The 23,404-nt window shown below is 35.5% G+C and overlaps 1 protein-coding gene across 8 annotated transcripts in view; it reads right to left on the reverse strand.

Annotated features, from left to right (window-relative positions):
• LOC105493206 (coiled-coil domain containing 148) overlaps positions 1-23,404 on the reverse strand; it is a 285,928-nt gene that overhangs the window by 138,621 nt on the left and 123,903 nt on the right. The gene's annotated exons all lie outside the window — the stretch shown is intronic.

Raw genomic sequence — 23,404 nt, forward strand, 5'->3', positions numbered from 1 at the left:
TAATGTCTGTTTCAGAAAAGTTTCTAAATTCTAATGCAATGGGTTCCTTCAATTCTTTATTTGGTCTTGCCATGAGTATGAGCCATAATTCGATTAAGTTTGATGAGACATAGTATTTCAAAAATAATTATTCTATCTTGCCTGTAATGATATTTTAGAAATCATGACCAATGAATGAAATAAACACTGGGGAATAAATTATTATGTATACAGATTAAAAAGGAATTTTATTTATTCAACAAGGTTCCTATGTCTAAACTGGAGAAAAGTACAAATGTAGACAGTTAAATGAGCAATTATGTAAAGGAAAAGACAGACTGAGGAAGATATCAGTCAGAAATGATCACAGATATCATTTCATTATGATTTCTCATTATTTAAGGTTTGACTTCAAAAGAAAGTCTAAAATTATCTATTACTTTACCTCTTAGTGCTTCATAGAGGCAATACTAAATATTGATAGTGAAAAGATAACCAATGGCATTAAAACCACTGAAGAAATCATATGCAAATAGGATCCCTTCAAGTCACCTTCCCAATAACGTATCTACTATGCTCCAAAAGGCCTTTTTCCTTTCAGAACACTCCTAGGCACCATCCTGGTTTGCATTCTTTATAGAGTATTAGCAAAGTCTTGTGCAGAGTGAAAAGTTTGCAATATCAGCTTGAACGCTAAACGGAATTAATATATTTTTATATTCTCAGTTTATTTTGCATACCATTATTCCTGTTTAATGAATTAGAATAATCACATAAAAACACAATCAGAGGGAATATTATTAGCAACAAATACTTCTTAATCCAAGAGGAGACTTGTCATTGTTTATTTCTACTATATCAGTGGTCTTATACTTTAAAGTTAACTGTGCAATTCAAAGAATTTCTTATATATCTTCCATGCCCCTGAAAAATATTTGACAATTTAAAACAGAATAAAACACCTCTTAAATCAGTGATACTGATGGGAATTCCAATGTTCTCATACAAGATTATTATTCTGATAAATAGCAAGAAAGAAAAACTCTTTTTCAAAGAAAAAAGTCCTATCTGTTTCATAATAGGGGGAAAAAAAGAGGGTTGGAGATTCTACCAGGAAGAGGAATACTCTACAGTTCTTCAGTATGACATAACAATTTATTGCAGAGAGAACTGCAAATGAATTCGTTGAACACACCAAGTGTTTCAGTCCTGTCTGAATCAGTTATGCATGTACAGACAAAGGCTTCTGCAAATAAAGCGGTACAAATAGGAGTATTAAGCCAGAAGAAAGATTTGCCTGAGTAAACTTGGCATTTAAAACATCCTCAGGATTTCATGGACAATATCTCAGGTCCTCTTTCAAGGAGCCCATCTTCATTCAGGTTAACATAAATGCATTTTAATAGCAGAGTTAGCCACATAACTTCTGCATTACCATACCACAAGCAACAAACAAAAAATAGAACTAAAGTCCATGTCTTCATTAATGTTTGTAAAATGTTTTTTTAAATCAAAAGGACTTGAAAAGAGTTTGAATTTCCACCTTTACTTGACTATAAATGTGGATGCATGGGTGTGTGTGCCCTGGGAAGGGGGAAGCAATAGAAGCTAGGTCCAACCAGTTCTCTGTTCCTTTAAATTGTGATTCATCTCTATAATGGATGCTGTTGGTACCGCACCCAGATTGCCTTTATTAGATGGAATTCTTATCACCGAGATGCTGTGAGTCTTGGCAGATAACTCACAGATGCCTCTTCCTTCTCTGGAGAATTGCCCTGGACCAAGTGGGAGCTGCCTCTCCCACCCTCTTTAGAGAAGGCTACCCTCCCACCCTCTTTCAAAGGCCAGCCATAACCAATGACTGACCTACCTGGAGGTACAGAAAGCCAGCCTACTTGACTCCAGAGAGGCTCAACTCAATGATACCTTTGCACTCCGGTGTTTCCCCATGGGAGCAAACCATGGCCAGTCTCCACTGACACCTTCTTGCTTACACATTTCCCTTCTTCTATTTGGCTTCCTTCACAGCCCTCCCCCTGAGAGCACCTCCCAACAAATCTCTTGTTTAGAAATCCCTGTCTCAGCTTTGTTTCAATAGAACCTACCTTAATATAATCTATAAGCAATCTTACCCGTAATTTTCAAAAATAGTTTAAATCTTTTGGTAAATGGAGAAGTACTCCTAAATTATTTTCTTTCATGATATCTCATACTGAGTGGCAGTGGAAGATTGTGGCTGTGCTCAAGGAGAAAGTGAAAATGGCAGACATTTACAAAAATGCTTTCCAAATAGAAGCATACATTAAGCAGTGTACATTGCTATAAATAAATATAGCAGCGGGAGAATTTGTGGCACTCAGTGCATTTTTATACATTGCCTCAATGTATTAATTAGCTGCCATTTTAGTGACAATATTAAACCACTTAAACATATGAAATGATCATAAAACATTAAAGTCAGATATTTCAAAGCAAGCATGCCATGAACTGTCATCATATCCATTTTGACCTTCTTGTTGATTTTAGAAGCCTCACATCCCGACAGTTTTTCCCAGTTACCAAAATTACTTAAATTGCAAGTCACTTTTTAGTACATGTAGAATAAAATTTTTAAAAAACATGCTTAAAGGAAATGATACATAAATACTCACAATATTATTATTTTTAGGTTATGTATTTATAGCAGTTTCCAGAGTTGCAGCCTTAAACATTGGAGCAAATATTCACATAGGCAGGAATAATGAAATAGCCCTGCATCTCCATTAGAATGCTGCATGTGAGGAAAGGAGAACTCTCCCTCAGCTACATACATACCCTACATATATACCGAGCCTTTGGATGGTAAAAATCTAAGAAGAATATTTAAACATAGTAGCCTCATCACAATAACAAAGTAGTCACTTCTGAGGAACATGGACTTTGAACTTCTAAAATAAAATCAGATTCAATATACTTGCATTTCCAAGTGTAAATCTGGACACTTATCTTTTTAAATCAAACCTTCATCTTTTTTATATAGAAAAATCTATATAAAGTAGCTGAAACTAAGGTTAGGTTTTACCTTTCAAAGTTCTTGTTGAATTCAACTGCTTTGCTGGTGATTCTAATGACAGAACTAGCTAAATTGCACAGATAGTGAAAAATATTCTGATCCCTTATCTACTTTCTGAATTTGAAAAATGACTCTATAATGTTAAAAGAACATTAAGAACATTTTAAAGAAAACTTTCAAATTGTCCTAAGCTTTTTGCAATTTACCAAAAAAGAAAAAAAATCTTTAGACAAAAAATCTTTAGCAGTTCTCTGCAATTTCTATTCCTTTTTGTCCGTCTAAACTTTCTAATTTAAAGTTCTTTAGAATATTCATCTTTATCACAGCCTGCTAAGATTTTACAATTTGTAAGGTTATTGAGTACTTTGAACACTTCAGGGAATTTCAGCCTACAAAAAGGTGAGGTATTTACCACTCAATTCTTATTCACCATCTCCTGCCCTACAATATGGTATCTGATCACAGATATCATTTCATTATGATTTCTCAGGAAGTGAGACAAAACAGATAATTCAGAAAACAACAACAGAGCTGTAAAAATTCACCCTGACCCAGGCCATTGTCTTCCTAATTCTGCCTGTTTGAATTATCCCAAAAATCCTAAAGTGACTCACAATTAACTTAGCTACTAGTGTTCCTCATAGCCACATTTAAATCACTTTCCTTGGGTTCTGGTTCCGTGACATTCAAATACACTTAGGGATGGAGGGCAGGCAATGGTGGTAAACAAGACATGTACAGGTAACAGGTACTTTAACAACAGAAACAAGTTTATGAAACTAAACATTGTGGTTACAAACTGGCTGAAAGCTGTCTTATGTTTTCTCAGAGTAAAGCAGCTTTCCAGGCAAAATGGTAATTAGTGCCTCCTGAAGCTAGCTGATGCAATAGTGAACTTGACCTGAAGAAAAACTCATCTCTTAAAGCATTACAGTGTTAGGGGACACCTACTGCTCCTTCGGAGAAGTAGGGGTGCAGTGAGCCACCATTCAATTAATGTGGATGACAGACCATCCTCTTCTCTGGCTGCATCAGATCTGACCCTCTGTAATACACAATCTGACTTCACCTTTCAGTTTTTTCTTTCCAATACAGAACCATCCAAACACCCAATCTAATCAGCCTGGTTTCTTCATCCACCAACAACCCCAGCCCAGGCCCATTGTCCAAATATAAATCTATGTCTGATTTTCAGTCTGGTTTACAGGAGGCTCCCTGCTCCCAGACCCATTTCTGACCAACAGAATCTGCTCCTCAAATCTTCCCTGGGTATGCATCTTCTATTCCTCAGAGATCTATTCCCACCTCCATAGTCCTTGACTCTAGCAGTCTGGCTACTTAGCTGGAAGGTGACGACCAGAATAAAGTGGACTTTCACGAGCAAGGTCAAAATCCATTGAAACGAAGGAAGAAAAAGTGATGCTATAGGGTAAGGCCAAAACTTGTGCCAAATTCCAAAGCCTCATTCTTCTGAAGGATGATGAAAAGATAGCAGGATTCTAAAAGTAATGGCTTTGGGAATCTGGTCAGAACAGGAGGCTAAGTGATTTATTTGGAAGTTGCATTTTCCAAATGGTAAGTACATTGTTTTTACTTAGATTATTTTTTAGAGAAGTTTACATAGAAAGCTCACTTTTTTCACTTAGAATGTATATTTTTTGGAAGTAGAATAGTGGGGATGATGGCAAGCCTCTTAAACCACTCTTTGTCTCTGAAACATCCATCCACCAGTAGTTTTCTGGTGGAAGTTTTGAAATAACATGACGGAGATAAAATAGCCTTTTACTTTTTTTTTTTCTTTTTTTTTTTGGAGACAGGGTCTCGCTCTGTCACCCAGGCTGGTGTGCAGTGGCATGATCTTGGCTCACTGCAGCCTTGAACTCCTGGATTCAAGCAGTCCTGCCTTAGCCTCCCACAGAGCTGGGACTACAGGCATGTGCCACCACACTCAGATAATTTTTTATTTTCAGTAGAGATAGGGTCTTGCTCTGTTGCCTAGGCTGGTCTTGAACTTCTGAGCTCAAGCAGTCCTCCCACCTTGGCCTCCCAAAGTGCTGGAATTACAGGCATGACACACCGCACCTCACCTAAAATAGCCTTTTAAAAGTAAGACGTAATTGCTCAAACACCCCATATGCTAGGTTTTTAATAATTACATTCATCATAAGAAGCGTAAGGAAAAGAAAACTGTAGCAGACATTGCTCCCACCCCTGCTTCTGCCCACCAGAATGCTGACTTTATTCAAGATCTACTCTCCTCCATCCACATTTGGCCCTGCTTCAGGAAAAGTGAGCCCCATCTCCAGCCCTGGCAGTGAATCTGGATTGATTTTCAGCTATTCACAAACACCCATTCATAAACTTCCTGTTTCTCTAACAAGTGTTTGGTAGGAACATGGACAAAAGATCCAATTCTGGCCAATGAAATGTGAAGGGAAGTCTTCAGTGGTAATGTTTTCCTAGCTCTTAGAGTCACAAAGACAGAAGGAAGGTCCCTCTCTGCCTCTGGACGTTGTTATGCAGAACTGTCTGGCAGGAAGTCATCTAACTTGCAAGAAGGCTAGGCAAGAGAATGCAGAACACCAGACCTCACTGTTCTTGGACTTGTCTACCTCTAGACTTCTTGTTACATAAGAAATTGCTTTATTATGTAAGTTACTTTGAGTTGGATTGGGTATTCTCTTATAGCTAAAGACAATTGACAGCAAACTGAAAAAGAGAAAAATGACTTTTTAAACATAGCATCTTAATATTGCTTTGGAAGAAAAGTACTATGAAAGGATGTGGAGATGAAAGAGATGTAGACCCAATGCATGGAGAGACCAGCATCTAAGGTGACGAATACTCTGCAGCTGATTCCCGGCCAATGATGTTCAACACCAAGGGCCATTTTTAAGACCAGAAAAAGACTCTCAAACTCAAATGAATAGAATCAGTGAAGACAAGATCATCTGCAAATTCATTATTTGCTCTATGTTTTAAATCCTTATATTGAACCAAAATCTGTCTCCATGTTATCATTTTATTCTTCATTTTTGGGGGGACAAGAACATTTTAAACTGCAGTAAAGTTGAATTAAATAAAATTACCTTATATAGACATTATGACTCAATTTTCTAAGTCCAAAAGCAAGAGTAATAAAATTGGCCTACTTCTTTGGGACAGTAGGAGGAAAACTTTACTTAACCATCATAAGGTTTTCTGAAATTTTAATTGCCACATAAAATGTCATAATGTCATCTCAAACCAAGCATAAGTAATCATTAAGAAATTATAAGAATGAATTAAAAGAGTGATAGTTCTTCTCAGTTTATTTTTGAGACATTAGCAATGGTTAACTTTATGTTTTCTGATAGGCACTAATACGGCAAATAAACATAAACCTAGGAATGGTGTGGTTATCCTTACTTGCTCTCCATAGTGTTTGTTCTTATAGTTACCTCAAAAGATTGTATCTTAACTGCAATTGAACTTCAAGGTATAAAGAATAGGGAAAAGTTGTTTATGAACAATCGGTTTGTTATATAAAATAGGTATTAAAATTCTTCACATGTTAAAACTTGACAATCTTGTCCATAGAAATTTTAATCTTGGCTTTGCATATAGCTACACAAATTTTATTATTTTTACAATACATTCTTTCTGTATTATCTAATAACAAATGTCAATTGTCCTAGACACAAACCCGTCAAGCTGTTTTGTTTCCATTTTCTTCAATCATATTTATTCAAATTAATTTGATTTCACACCCAGTGAAGAATAGAAACCCCTTATTAATGATTTTCACCCCTTCATCATATAAAACCCAGATTTTTCAGTTTCCTGAAGTATTGAAAAAGTATTTCATGCACTATTACATTGTGCAGTCACTAGCTAAAACAACTACATCAAAAAGGCAGGTGAAGCTGCAGTGATATTACTAATAAAGACTTAAACTAGGTATTTAAGCCGCTATTCTTAAATACCTAGATATACTTTTTGCAAATACATAACATGCAAGTAAATATAACTAAGCAAAGGTAAACTCTAAGGCTAGTTTTTGAGGGTATCCTGAAGAAATTGAACCCTTTTTTCCCTTGAAAAAGGGCATTCCACCATAGCCAAGAGAATTTAAAATGTTTTATTCCCAGGACAAACTCAAAGTAGGTTGAATAAACACCACATGTGGTTTCTGGTATTTAAAGAAAGAGTATAAAACCATAAAGTAGTTATTATGAATGATATATTTTAAGAGAAAGCTACTAAATATATGTGACAAAAATAAAATCATGGTCCACACTATTACCCACTCCTTCCAAAAATATAAACCCCAACATCAACATCAGTGACCCAGAATGTTGGGTGAGGGGTCATCTAACCAGTGAGACTACGTGAACACTGGAAGATCAGGTAATTATGCCACTGTTTCTGGGAACATCTCTCATTAATCACCCTTGGCACACAACCAGCCCAGACTGGAAGTGTAGAACCTGAGACTGGACATGCCCAGGCACTGAAACTTTCTAACAGCTCTGAGACTTCATTCTCAGAGAAAAATGCCACATGGGAATTAGGGCTCCAATGTTTTAACTTGTTGTCACCTCATCAAGTAGGCAAATATCAGTTATTATACCCCTTTCCCTCTCTTTCTTCTCTCTTGTATTCATCAAGCAATGGTCATATATGTAAGCATTTGTTTATTTCACATATTTTTAAAGAAAATTATGTAAAGCCACACGGTGTTTCTTGAGTGTTGCCTTCTGATGCTGACTTTTATCCATCTCATCTTTATTAGCAATAGAGTTTATTTTGAAATATGGTTTATTTTGAAACAAGGGAAGAGTCAGGTTTATTATGAAAATTATGTATAGATTTCTCTTTTGGCAAAACTTTCACATAAGGACAGTGAAAGAGCTATGCTACAAAAATAAATACTGAAAGAGAGAGAAAGAACATGAACATGACACTGATGATATTTACACATGACAGCAATCTCCAATGCCCTGATCTCCAAGTACAGATGAACCAAATAATATAAAGTCTACTAATGAAAACATAAATTGTTTTTACTTGTCTGGAAGGCAATTTACCAATGCTACCAAAAGTCTTAGAATTTTTCATGCCCTTTGACTCAGCAGTTCTATTTCTAGAAGTTCATCTTAAGGGAATAATTATAGAATTACTCAAAATATAGTGACAAAATTGTCTATTCCAAGTTTTTAAAACAATTATCAAAATGTGGTAAAAACAATTGTCCAAAAATAGGAAATTGGTCAAATTTATGTGATACAGCCATATATTGTAATACTATCCAGCTAATTTTAAAATATATTGTAAAATAATATTTAATACATGACCTAAATCATAGAAGAAGCTCAGTAACCATTTATTGGAAAAAGGAATAACACTGGATGTGATTCAAAACAGGAAAAATCAGTAGATACGTGTATAGATTTTTTTTATTTTTGTAAACAACATTCATAGATCTGAAATATATACAATGTTACCGACAGATATATCTGAGTGTTGGAAATTTAGATTAATTTTTAGTTTCTTCTCTAGTTTTCTAATTGTATTTTACAAATTTTCTTTAACAAATATAATTATTTCTGTATTAAGAGAAATATGCATAAAAGGAAAAGCTCATAAAGCACTAAACAGTTATCTTAAAAATTACTAACGAGTAAAGTAAAGCTACTAACAATTAGGGTAAATTCAAATAATTTAGTTGAGAAAATATAAAACTATGGGCATCAGCAATGTACATACAGAGGAGAAAATTGTTAAATCATTGTGGATTTTAAATAGCATTCAGATTCAGATCTCGAATAATAATAGAATATTAATTATAAACTAACATCATAAAATTTAATATACCTATCAAACAATAAAGTAGAAATTACTTGCCATCACTCTATAGCTTTTTCCACATATTGACTTCATATCTGACATAGCCAAATGGAGCATCAGACAATTATGTCTCATCTATACGATTAATTCATCCAAATGTTAGGAAATTAAAGCCACAATCTCATCTGAGTCTCAAACAAGCAATTAAACTTGTCTTCATGTTACTGATGAAATACAGCCCAAATAGAATCTAAATAGCTTCACAAAAACACTGAATAAAGGAAGAGGTTCAATTGTAGTCAAATTGTTTTTAAAATGTGTTTTAGTAAAAGAGATCATCCTTTAAAGCTGTGCTGTCCAAGATGTTAGCCCCTAACCACACATGGCTTAAAAATGTGGCAGTCCAAATTAAGATATATTCTAAGTATAAAATGCTGACCAAATTTCAAAGACTTCATATGAAAAAAGAGAATGTAAACTATCTCATTAATTTAAAAATACTGGTTATATGTTGAAATTACAATATTATGGAACTATTGCATTAAATAAGACACACTTTAAAATAAATTTCACCTTGCTCTTTTTAAATTTTTAATACAGCAACTTGAAACTTAAAATTACATATGTGCTCACACGTACAGCTTTTTGTCATATTTCTATGAAATGGCAACCTGTTTTACCAGCTGATACTGGTACTCAACCTGATTTACCAGCATCCTGGCATGTGTATGTATATTCTTGAAGCAGTGTGGTAACCAGGGAAAACTCTCTATTCAGATGTGCAGAAGAGACTTAATGTTGCTCAACCATTTACCACGTCAGAGACTTTGGGGAAATTGCTCACCTTCCTTTGAGCTATAGTTTCTTCATCTGTAAAATAGAGCTTTTAAGATGGGGTAAACTGAGGGTTAAAATCATTTGTATTTGTCAGATCATGTAATAGGTACTCATTAAATATCAATGGTCTCCTCTTTACTCTTTAACTTTGATTTTTAAAGACATGTATTTTTGCTTTAAAAAATAGAAAGTAAAAATACGCCAAAATTATGTATAATTTCACCACCTGGGGATAGCTTTTTTTTTTTTTTTTTTTTTTTTTTTGAGATAGGGTCTCACTCTGTTGCCCAGACTGGAGTGCAGTGGTGTGATCTCAGCTTGCCTCCCAGGCTCAAGCAACTCTCCTACCTCAGGTTCCCAAGTATCAGGAATTACAGGCATGCACCACTACTGTCTGGCTAATTTTTGTATTTTTAGTAGAGATGGGGTTTCACCATGTAGGCCAGGTTGGTCTTGAACGCTTGACCTCAAATGATCCACCCACCTCGGCCTTCCAAAGTGCTGGGATTACAGGCATGAGCCACCGCACCTGGCCCAGGATAACTATTTTTATTGTTTATTTGGGCGAATAACCTTCCAGTCTTTTTTCTGTGGCTATATATAGATGTAACGCTTTCAGAAGGAAAGAAAAAAAGAAAGTCCATGTTCTATAAACTATTTTGTGGCCTACTTTTTAATTATATAGCAACATATTCAAATCATTTGTATCATTAGAAATATCCTTTATATAATCATTAATGTCAGTGTAGTATTCCATTGTGTGGATATATCATACTTGATGAAGTTCATTCCCTAGTTGCTGGCTCTTTAGGTAGTTTTGAAGATTTTGCCATCACTAAGGAAAGAAAATTTAATGCTGAACACCCTTGAAGCCAATATCCACTTTATGTCTCTGATTATTTCCTTAAAGATCATATCTAAAGAAACAAAGAGTATTCACATTTAAAAAGATTTTTGATGACATGGTGTCAGACTTCCAAATACACCAAATATATATGAAAATGCTCATTTCTCCCATACCATTTTAAACTCTGGACACAATGTTTTTCCATTTTATAGGGAAAAAATGAGTATTTTTAAAATTTTTATTGCTTTGATGAGTAGAGAGGCTTTTATAAGTTTCTTAATCATTTGCATTTAGAATTACCAACCAGAGTTCCACAGACTGCCACCATGAACATCTATTCATTCCCCTCCCAGCATCTGCACCATATACTCTGCAACCTCACCTGTTAGAGTAGCAGATGAAATCTGTGCTTATTCCTCCACTTGTGTACTAAATCCCAACTCTCCTTACAACTCCAAGACATCATTCAGCAATTCCCCTCGCCTGCATCTTCAGAGTTTATCCTTTACTAGATTACTCTTGCTAGAATCAAACACACTGCTACTTCTCCCATTTGAAAAAAAAAAAAAAAGCAAATAACTACATAAAAGCTTGGCCCTACTTGCCTACTCTCCTTTGCAGAAAAACTTATCAAAATAGTTTTCTGTACACACTATCTTCAATTCCTTTCCTATCCATGCAAATCTACTCAATCAGGCATTTGCTTCCACTTCTTCAATGAAAATTGAACCTCCATCTAAAGCCACCAACAACCTCTATTAAAGTCAACAGTCAATTATCAGTGTATTTTACTTATTAGCAGCATGTATTCAATGGACGAACCACTTCCTCTTCACTTGCCTTCCAGGACACTACACTCTCTTGGTTTTCATATCTCACAGACATTTTCTCAGTGTCCTTTGTTGGCTCTTCCTCTTGTCCCTGACATTGTAATGTTGGCAGGTGTAAGGGATAAGTCTTTGACTTTTCTCCTTTCTCTCTTTACTCACTACTTTAGTGATCATATCCAATCTCATGCTAATGACTCATATCCATGTAATTCCAGTCAAGATCTCTTTCCTGAATTCCAAACCCATATAGCCAACTGCATCCACACAATCTCTACACAGATACCTAATGGCATCTCAACCTCATCGTATCTAAACCTCAACCACGGATTTCCTCCACAACCAAAGCTTGCTTCACATACAGTGTTCCCCATCTAAGATGATGGCAACTCCATCCTTCTAGTTGCTCAGTCCCCAAAACGCAGCTATTTGGAACTATTCTTGTTGCTCTCTTTTTCTTACATGGCTCATTGAATCTGTCAACAGATGCTGTTGGCTCTGCCTTTAAAATATATCCAAGAGCTGAACTGGATTACTTTATCTAAGTGTCCGATATTTTCTTGCACTTCTACCCCCAGCCCCACAGTTTATCTTAAACACAGTAACTGCCAATGTGATTCAGCTAAAACATAAGTCTGATTTTGTCACTCTGCTCACTTCTGCTCAACACCTTCCAACAGCTTCTCACATCACACAGAGTAAAAGCTGAAGTTTTAAAAATGGCTACAAGGCTCTAAATGTCCTACCCCCACCCATACCTCTATGACCCCACCTTCTACTACTCTCTGGATCTGTCACTCTGTTCCTGCCACACTGGCCTCTTGCCAGGCATACTCCCACCTCAGTAAACACTGGCTGGAATACTTTTACCCAAATATCTTGAGGACTAGTTTTCCCAACCCTGTCCTAACTTTTATGTCACTTTCTCAACCAGGCCTGCTCCTAAACATCTACTTAAAATTACAGTCTGCCCCCTAGAATCCCAACACCTTCTATCTCTCTTACTTTGTATTTTTTCATAGCACTTATCACTTTCTAACATTACTGTGTATAATATACTTAAGTATTATGTTTATGGTTTTCAGTGTGTTTCTTACCGTTTCATGAGTACGTGAATTTTTGTATATTTTATGCTAATAGATGCTCAATAAATATTGGTTGAAAATATGAAGGGTAAGTCAGCCATATCTTCATCTCCTTTGCTCCATTTTCCTTTTGGCTGTTCACCAATCGATTAATTTGCAAAATGTCTTTATGTGTTAGGGATTTTAATCATTTGTACCTGATATATTGCCAACATTTTCCTGTTACTTCATTTTTACCCTTGTCAAATTTTTTCCTTTAAAAAAATTTTAGAATAGAAACAATATTCACATGGTTCAAAATTCAAAAGGTTTAATGAAAGAGGATACAATGAAAATTCTTTCTACACCTACTCACCCAGGCATGTGGTTCCCCTCCCTCAAGATGAATGTTATCAATTTTTGTGTATTGTTTCAGACATGTAAAAGCAAATATACAAAAATATATATGTTGGCTTTTTTCCTGTTTTACACAATGTAGACTGTACATTGTTTTGATTACTTAACTATATACCTCACCCTAACTCTTACATATTGTTCCATGTCAGTTAATGTAAATTTTCACAATTTTTAATGTGCAGAATCATATATTGTATGGATGTACAATAATCTATAAAACTAGTCCCTATTGATATTAAGGTTTTTGCTTAATCTTTCACTACTGCAATGAATAACTGGAAAAATAAATTGGTGTATACATATTCAATTATATTTATATGATATATTATTGAGATTTGGAGGCTGTCAGGACAAAGGGCATATACTCTGTGATCTGGGAAGTCCTGCTGATCTGCTCTATAGAAAAGTTTCACCAGTTTAGACTCACTTTAGCAGAATATAAAATACCTGTTTTCCCCACACCGTTGTCATATCTGTTAGATTTAGTTGCAGATGATAAAAACTATTCGAACTCTTTAAGCAAAAAAAAGTTTATGACTAGATATTACATGACTTACACAATAATGCCTCTGCCATGATTACGAAAGGCCCCACCTACCACCTCAGGAAGCTATAATTTCAGAATGTGATCACATGAGTAACATAAATGCCTCACTCCTTGCCTCTTTTCCCTTTAACTCAATTCTGAATCCAAATTCATCCAAGGATTTTGGATTGTGCGAGCCCAAATCACATCCCTTGACCGATCTGTTCATGGCAACATGCTATTGTTTATAAAATGCTTAATATAAGATAGCAATAGTCTTCCCTCATTATTGCTTCTTTTCCTCAGAATTTTCCTAAATTCAAATTCAGATTAATATTTTAATCCTGTGAATAATTTTATTGAGATCATTAAATTTATAGATTGACAGGAAATATATCTATAATTATTCAACCTTCTATTCTGAGACTAAAATATCACTTGTTCAAGTTTTATGTCCTTCAGTAACATTTGAAATGTTTTTTCCTATAGTACAGATCTTTTACATTTCTTGTTAAATTAATTCCCAAATATTCTATATTTATAATTGCTATTGCAAACTATGTTTGTTTCTTTCATGAGATCTTCCAGATGGCCATTGCTTGTATATATATATGAAAGTTTGGGTTCCATTTATATTAATTTTATACCCAGCCATCTTACTAAATTATCTTATTTCTGTAGGTTTTTTTCCGTTGATTGCCATGAGTTTTTCTTGTAAAAACTCACTATCTGCAAATAAGATAATTTTACCTATATCTATATTTTATAACTCTAATATCTTTCTCTTGTCTAATTGTGTTGCCTACTATTTCCAGAATAACATTAAATAATGGTGGTGATTACAGACTTGTTTGTCACTAACAAAAATGCATCTATTGTATTCCCATTAAGTTTTTGGAAGTTTATATATTTTATTATAGGAAAAAAGTATTCATCTATTCCTTTTACATTTTTAAAGAATAAATGTTAGCTTTTTAATAGCATTTCAGTGTTCATGAAGATAAGCCATAATAGATATCCTTACATTAACTATTTTAAGTTGCTGGAATCATGACAGTGAATATTTTATTTATAATTTTTGTATTAATAGATATAAATGAGATTGGGCCACAGTTTTTGTATGTGTGCAGTATTTTACAAGATTGTCTATCAATGTTATACTTGTTTCATGAACATAACTTAGAAGTTTCCCTCCTTTATCTACTCTCTGAAACAGTTAAATAGCAATGAAATTTTTATTTTTTTCTCTCTGTTTAATAAACTTTATATTCTTAGTGCAGTTTTAGAGTCACACCAAATTAAGCAGAAAGTATAGAGTTCCCATTTATCTTCATCTCCCATGCAAAATAAAATCTCTTCCACTATCAGTATTCCTTGCCAGAGAGTACATTTTGTTGTCATCAATGAACCTATAATGACACATAATTATTACCCAAAGTCCATAGTTTATATTAGGATTCACTCTTCATGTTGCACATCCTATGAATTCTGACAAACACATAATGACATTTATCCACCATTGTAGTATTGCACAGAATAGCTTTATTGTCCTACTACACTGTGCTCTGCCTACTCATTTATCCCTCCCTTCTGGCCCCTGGCAACACTAATTTTTTTACTGATTCCATAATATTGCCTTTTCCAGAATGCCATACTGTTGGTATAATACACTATGAAGCTTTTTCAGATTCACTTCTTTCACTTAGTTATATGCATTTAAATTTCCTGCATGTCTTTTCATGGCTTGATAGTTCTTTGCTTTTTAGCATTGAATAAAATTTCATTGTCTGTATGTACCACAGTTTGTTTATTCATTCACCTACTGAAGAACATCTTGGTAACTTCCAAGTTTTAGCAGTTATGAATAAAGCTACTATAAACATTCATTTGCAGCTTTTGTGTTGACATATATTTTTTATTCATTTGGGTAAATACCAAGGAGCATGACTGCAGGATTGTATGATAAAAGTATATTTAGTTTTGTAAGAAACTGCCAAACTGCCTTCCAAAGTGGCCGTACCATTCTGAATTCCCACCAGCAATGAACAAGAGGTCCTGTTGCTCTACATACTTATTTGTCAGCATTTGGTGTTGTCAGTGTTCTGGATTTTGACCATTCTAATAAGTGTGTATATCTTGTCTTAATTTGCATTCTCTAGTGGCACATAATGTGGAGCATCTTTTCATGTGCTTATTTGCCATCTGTATATCTTTTTTGCTGAGGTGTCTTCAGGATTTTGCCCATATTTTAATCAGGTTGTTTCCTTATTGTTGAGTTTTAAAAGTAATTTGTATATTTTGGATAACAGTCTTTTATCAGATGTGTCTTTTGCAAATATTTTCTCTCATTCTGCAGCTTGTCTTCTCATTCTCTTGACATTGTCTCTTGCAGAGCATAAGTTTGTCATTTTAATGAAGTTCAGCTTATCAATTATTTCATTCATGGATCATGCTTTTGGTCTCAAAAGTAATTGTCATACCCAAGATCATCTAGGTTTTCTCCCATGTTACCTTCTAAGAGTTTTACAGTTTTGTGTCTGACATTTAGGCCTATCATTTTGAGTTAATTTTTGTGAAAGTTGTCTAGATTCTTTTTTTTGAATATTATGTCTAGTTGTTCCAGTAACATTTGTTGAAAAGACTATCTTTGCTTCATTGTATTGCCTCTGCTCCTTTATCAAACATTGCATATATGTGGGTCTATTTCTAGGTTCTTTTTAAAATTTTTTTTAATTTTTATTTTTTAAAATATACTTTAATTTCTGGGGTACATGCGCAGAATGTGCAGGTTTGTTACATACGTATACACATGCCATGGTGGTTTGCTGAACCCATCAACATGTCACCTACATTAGGTATTTATCCTAATGCTATCCCTCCCCTAGCCTCACACCCCCTGACAGGTCCCGATGTGTGATGTTCCCCCTTGCTGTGTCCACGTGTTCTTATTGTTCAACTCCTACTTATGAGTGAGAACATGTGGTGTTTGGTTTTCTGTTCTTGTGTTAGTTTGCTGAGAATGATTGTTTCCAGCTTCATCCATGTCCCTGAAAAGGACGTGAACTCATCTTTTTTATGGCTGCATAGTATTCCATGGTGTATATGTGCCACATTTTCTTTATCCAGTCTATCATTGATGGACATTTGGGTTGGTTCCAAGTCTTTGCTATTGTGAATAGTGTCACAATAAACATACGTGTGCATGTGTCTTTATAGTAGAATGATTTATAATCCTTTGGGTATATACCCAGTAATGGGATTGCTGGGTCAAATGGTATTTCTAGTTCTAAATCCTTGAGGAATTGCCACAGTGTCTTCCACAATGGTTGAACTAACTTATGCTCCCACCAAAAGTGTAAAAGTGTTCCTATTTCTCCACATCTTCTCCAACATCTGTTGTTTCCTGACTTTTTAATGATTGCCATTCTAACTGGCATGAGATGGTATCTCATTGTGGTTTTGATTAGCGTTTCTCTCATGACCAGTGATGATGAGCATTTTTTCATATGTTTGTTGGCCGCATAAATGTCTTCTTTTGAGAAGTGTCTGATCATATCCTTTGCCCACTTTTTGATGTAGTTGTTTGTTTTTTTTCTTGTAAATTTGTTTAAGTTCTTTGCAGATTCTGGATATTAGCCCTTTGTCAGAAGGATAGATTGCAAAAATTTTCTCCTATTCTGTAGGTTGCCTGTTCATGCTGATGATAGTTTCTTTTGCTGTGCAGAAGCTCTTTAATTAGATCCCATTTATCAATTTTGGCTTTTGTTGCCATTGCTTTTGGTATTTTAGTCATGAAGTCTTTGCCCATGCCTATGTCCTGAATGATACTGCCTAGGTTTTCTTCTAGGGTTGTATGGTATTAGGTTTTATGTTTAAGTCTTTAATCCATCTTGAGTTAATTTTTGTATAAGGTATAAGGAAGGGGTCCGGTTTCAGTTTTCCACATATGGCTAGCCAGTTTTCCCAACACCATTTGTCAAATAGGGAATCCTTTCCCCATTGCTTGTTTTTGTCAGGTTTGTCAAAGATCAGATGGTTGCAGATGTGTGGCGTTATTTCTGAAGCCTCTGTTCTGTTCCGTTGGTCTATATATCTGTTTTGGTACCAGTACCATGCTGCTTTGGTTACTGTAGCCTTGTAATATAGTTTGAAGCCAGGTAGCGTGATGCCTCCAGCTTTGTTCTTTTTGCTTGGGATTGTCTTGGCTATACGGGCTCTTTTTTGGTTCCATATAAAGTTTAAAGTAATTTTTTTCCAATGCTGTGAAGAAAGTAAATGATAGCTTGATGGGAATAGCATTGAATCTATAAATTACTTTGGGCAGTATGACCATTTTCACAATTTTCATTCTTCCTATCCATGAGCATGGAATGTTTTTCCATTTGTTTGTGTCCTCTCTTATTTCCTTGAGTAGTGGTTTGTAGTTCTCCTTGAAGAGGTCCTTCAAATCCCTTGTAAGATGTATTGCTAGGTATTTTATTCTCTTTGTAGCAATTGTGAATGGGCGTTCACTCATGATTTGACTCTGTTATTGGTGTATAGGAATGCTTGTGAGTTCTGCACATTGATTTTGTATCCTGAGACTTTGCTGAAGTTGCTTATCAGCTTAAGGAGATTTTGGGCTGAGACAATGGGGTTTTCTAAATATACAATCATGTCATCTGCAAACAGAGACAATTTGACTTCCTCTCTTCCTATCTGAATAGCCTTTATTGCCTTCTCTTGCCCGATTGCCTTGGCCAGAACTTCCAGTACTATGTTGAATAGGAGTGGTGAGCGAGGGCACCCTTGTCTTGTGCCAGTTTTCAAAGGGAATGCTTCCAGTTTTTGCCCATTCAATATGATATTGGCTATGGGTTTGTCATAAATAGCTCTAATTATTTTGAGATACGTTCCATCAATACCTAGTTTATAGAGAGTTTTTAGCATGAAGGGGTGTTGAATTTTATCAAAGGCCATTTCTGCATCTATTGAGACACTCATGTGGTTTTTGTCATTGGTTCTGCTTATATGATGGTTTATGTTTACTGATTTGCATGTGTTGAACTAGCCTTGCATCCCAGATATGAAGCCGACTTGACCGTGGTGGATAAGCTTTTTGATGCGCTGCTGGATTCGGTTTGCCAGCATTTTATTGAGGATTTTCGTATTGATGTTCATCAGGGATACTGGCCCGAAATTTTCTTTTGTTGTCGAGTCTCTGCCAGGTTTTGGTATTGGGATGATGCTGGCCTCATAAAATGAGTTAGGGAGGATTCTCTCTCTTTTTCTATTGTTTGGAATAGTTTCAGAAGGAGTGGTACCAGCTCCTGTTTGTACCTCTGGTATAATCTGGCTGTGAATCTGCCTAGTCCTGGACTGTTTTTGGTTGTAGGCCATCAATTACTGCCTCAATTTCAGAACTTGTTATTGGTCTATTCAGGGATTCGACTTCTTCCTGGTTTGGGAGGGTGTATGTGTCCAGGAATTTATCCATTTCTTCTAGATTTTCTAGTTTATTTGCATAGAGGTGTTTATAGTATTCTCTGATGGTAGTTTGTATTTCTGTGGGATCAGTGGTGATATCCCCTGTATCATTTTTTATTGTGTCTATTTGATTCTTCTCCATTTTCTTCTTTATTAGTCTGGCTAGCAGTCTATCTATTTTGTTAATCTTTTCAAAAAACCAGCTCCTGGATTCATTTATTTTTTGAAGGGTTTTTCTTGTCTCTATCTCCTTCATTTCTGCTCTGATCTTAGTTATTTCTTGTCTTCCGCTAGCTTTTGAATGTGTTTGCTCTTGCTTCTCTAGTTCTTTTAATTGTGATGTTAGGGTGTCAATTTTAGATCTTTCCTGCTTTCTCTTGTGGGCATTTAGTGCTACAAATTTCCCTCTACACACTGCTTTAAATGTGTCCCAGAGATTCTGGTACGCTGTGTCTTTGTTCTCATTGGTTTCAAAGAACATCTTTATTTCTGCCTTCATTTTGTTATGTACCCAGTAGTCATTCAGGAGCATGTTGTTCAGTTTCCATGTAGTTGAGTGGTTTTGAGGGAGTTTCTAAATCCTGAGTTCTAATTTGATTGCACTGTGGTCTGAGAGACTGTTTGTTATGATTTCTGTTCTTTTGCATTTGCTGAGGCGTGTTTTACTTCCAATTAGGTGGTCAATTTTAGAATAAGTGTGAAGAGATGCTGAGAAGGATGCATATTCTGTTGATTTGGGATGGCGAGTTCTGTAGATGTCCATTAGGTCCATTTGGTACTAAGCTGAGTTGAAGTCCTGAATACTCTTGTTAATTTTTTGTCTCGTTGATCTGTCTAATATTGGCAGTGGGGTGTTAAAGTCTCCGACTGTTATTGTGTGGGAATCTAACTCTTTTTGTAGGTCTCTAAGAATGTACTTTAGGATCTGGGTGCTCCTGTATTGGGTGCATATATATTTAGGATAGTTAGACATTCTTGTTGCATTGATCCCTTTACCTATTTCTAGGTTCTTTGTTCCGTGGATCTGCTTGGCTATTCTCTGGCCATACCACACAATCTTGATTATGGTAAGTCTTGAAGTTTGGGAGTATCAGTCCTCCAACTTTGCTCTTCTCTTTCAATATTGATCTGGCTATCTGGGTCTTTCATTTTTTCACATAAAGTTTAGAATCAGCTAGCTAGTCAATATCCAAAAACTAATTTGCTGGGATTTTGACGAGGATTGCATTGAATGCATAGATCAAGTTGGTTCCTTTTATCCTCCTGCTACCAGAAGCAAAAGGGAATTTTTCTCAGATATTTATATATCAGTGAGGACCTGATATAGCTCCTGGTGTAAAACTCATAAAAGTGTGGAGCGCCTCCTAGGATTGGGTCCTCTTGGAGTTTTTAACTCTCAGAGTTGTCCACAGTGAGTCTCTAGCAGTTTATCAATTATGGTTCAGGGTTTCTTAGCTCATTATTGGTTCCTGCAGAGGTTTCTGCTCATGTGTTTCTGCTCCAGTAGGTTGTAATTCTTTGTATCTTTCTGTCTCTCCAATTTTGGGGGAAGCATTTTGTACTGTGGTCTCACTTATCTGAAAGATTGAAGACGATCTGTTGATTTTTCAGTTTGTTCAACTTTTTATTTGTTGTAATAAGCGAGTGGCAACTATGTTTCTACATGCTAGAATGGAAACCAGTTTTCCAGAAAACTCTATTTTCTAGAGTTAAAACTTCTCTGAGAAACGATAATGCTAGATTTTTAAAAATATTTATGCCATTGTATTTATTTAAACTATTTCTTTAAGAGTTTCACTGAAAATAATAGGCTTTGAATGGCCTTCTCCACTTCAAGGTTATTTATTTTTATTTTTATCTTGTTCTTTTATGATTTTCATTCTTCATATCTTAATGCATCTGGAGTTTCTTGAGTCAAATAGAATGAAGAGATTAACCTTATCTTCCAATTGCCTATTATGTAATGCTATCTCTTTAATAATCTGATATTACCCCAGTTTTGAAACTAGCCTTTATAATAAATTAAATCATTATATTTTTCTGTTTTCTTTTTATTTCTATTTTGTTCCACTGATCTGCTACATACTCCATACTCACATAGAACTTTCTAATTTATTTTTATTTTAAAATATGTATTTATATTTGGCTGTGCAAGTCCCATCCCTCCACCACTAGTTAATCTTGATTTTTAAAGTTTGGCTGATTTTACAAGCTTAATCTTCCTAATAAATTGGAATATATTTAAGAATGTTTCAGATTAATTCCATCAGTCATGGATATTTTGAAGCCAAATCAATTACTGTATTGAATTAGGGATGTTTTTAGTTGCAAACAATTAAAAACCCAAGTCACACTGGTTTAAGACAGTAATTGGACCAATGGCCCTCAAAACTAAAGCAGTGAGGTGGACTTCCCATGCCATTCAAATAAGGCACCAGCTCAGTTTTTCCAGGACTCCCAGGGCTCTGCCCTGTCTTTAAGAGCTGTCTTCCTTCGGTCACCAGATGATGCCAGCAGCAACCTCAGCCATGTGCTTTCTTGGTAACATCCATGCAGAAGAAAAGATACTGCTTCTCACAAGTACCTAACAAAAGTCCCGAGCTTTGCTCAGGGTAGCCTATGCTAACCCTACCCATTCTTCAAAGTTCATAGTGAATTTTGCTTCTCCATCAACCCTCCTAAGTTATTTTATCCTCAATGGTTCTTTCCTCTGCAGAAATATTAGCATGTGTATTAGTCTGTTCTGAGGCTGCCAATAAAGACACACCCAAGACTGGGTAATTTATAAAAGAAAGATGTTTAATTAACTCACAGTTCCACATGGTTGGGGAGGCCTCACACTCATGGCAGAAGGCAAAGGAGGAGGAAAGTCACATCTTACATGGTGGCAGGCAAGAGAGCTTGTGCAGGGGAATTCCCATTTATAAAACCATCAGATCTCTAGACTTATTCACTACCATGAGAACAGTATGGGGGAAACTGCCCCAATGATTCAATTATCTCCACCTGACTCCACCCTTGACACATGGGGATTATTACAATTCAAGGTGAGATTTGGGTAGGGACACAGCCAAACCATATCAGCATGTGATGTATATTCATCTGGATTAGACCTCCCTGAGCTAGTCACTGTGACCTGGGGAAATGAGATTGCACTGACTGGTACATACTCCCTATCACTGCCTACCTTTGGATTTAGAGATGGAGTCATTTCAAACCAACCAGTGAGCTACTACAAAATAGGAAGAATTGAATAAATACAGGGACTAACCATGATGTCCACTGCCTTTTGCCAATGAAAACCTTTTATAATTAAACAATGCCCCCTGGATATGTCAACTTTCATATGGCATAGCAGTGCACAACTATCTAAACTATGCACACACTCCCACATACATGAACACAATCTATGTGAACCCAATAACTAGAACAAAGAGGGGAGAAGCCCATATCAAAGTAGTGAAGATACTGTTAAACTGGAAGTACAAATATTATGATTGAACCTATAATTCACTGTCCTAGGTAGAACAGTATACTTTTGTGCTTACTGCTCAAAAGCCACAGACTACTGATAGCTACCACCTCTGTATTTATTCAGAAATAGTTCTTTTACTCTTTCTTCTCAAAGACACAACTCCTGAAACCTCATTCAGGTTTTATTGATGCTTCATTATTTCCTGCCAGCATATTTATAAAATATTTTCTTTAGTTGACATTTGCATGTTATTTTTATTTGGTCAGGGTAGAGGTATATATGTTTCTTCCCCCAAATATTCCAAGCCTTCTCAGAGGCAAAACAGACGAAACTAATCTGTCTGTTGAATCCCCTACCAGGGAGCTTGCAATGACTACAGTATTTTAAGTTTTATTCAATAAATATTCATCAAGTAAAACACACCATCAACTGAATAAAATGTATTATGGATAATTATAGGTGGCAAGCAGACTATTAAACTAGAATTTATGAACTTTATATTCCTCCAAAGTAGATTCCTACTGTTCCCATAACATGCCTTTCCTTCATTGTTTTTCCTTTCAAATTCAACTCAATTGAACAATCATTTATTTAGAAGATGTTAAGGATACAAATATAACTACTAAATTATTTTATCCTCAAGGGGTTTACAGTCTAGTCATTTAATCTCCCTTCTAAGAATGCCTCCCCACCCCTTCTGCCTATGCTAAGCATACCCCTTCTTCAAAGTCCATAGTGAATTTTACTTGCTCCATCAAGCCTTTCTAAGCTATTTTATCCTCAATATTTCTTCCTTCTGCAGAATTGTTAGCATGTGAAATATATTCATCTAATCCTCCACTTAATCTTCAGTAATTGTAATGTAGCTGTGAATCCCAACTGTTTCTGAGTCACACAGGGTTGCATTATGAAAGAGCAGAAATTGAGATTCGATTAAAAAGAAAGAAGGAAAATGGGCTGTGAAGCATAAGTCTTACTGGAAGGAAGCCATTTTAGACTGCTAAGGCAAACTCCTTCCTCTTGAGGAGTTACTAACCTAGAAACATCATGATCTCAGCCAGCTTTCTCAGGGGACAAGGTATCAT

The sequence above is a fragment of the Macaca nemestrina genome, chromosome 11 (assembly GCF_043159975.1).
Source record: "Macaca nemestrina isolate mMacNem1 chromosome 11, mMacNem.hap1, whole genome shotgun sequence".
Classification (NCBI taxonomy): domain Eukaryota; kingdom Metazoa; phylum Chordata; class Mammalia; order Primates; family Cercopithecidae; genus Macaca; species Macaca nemestrina.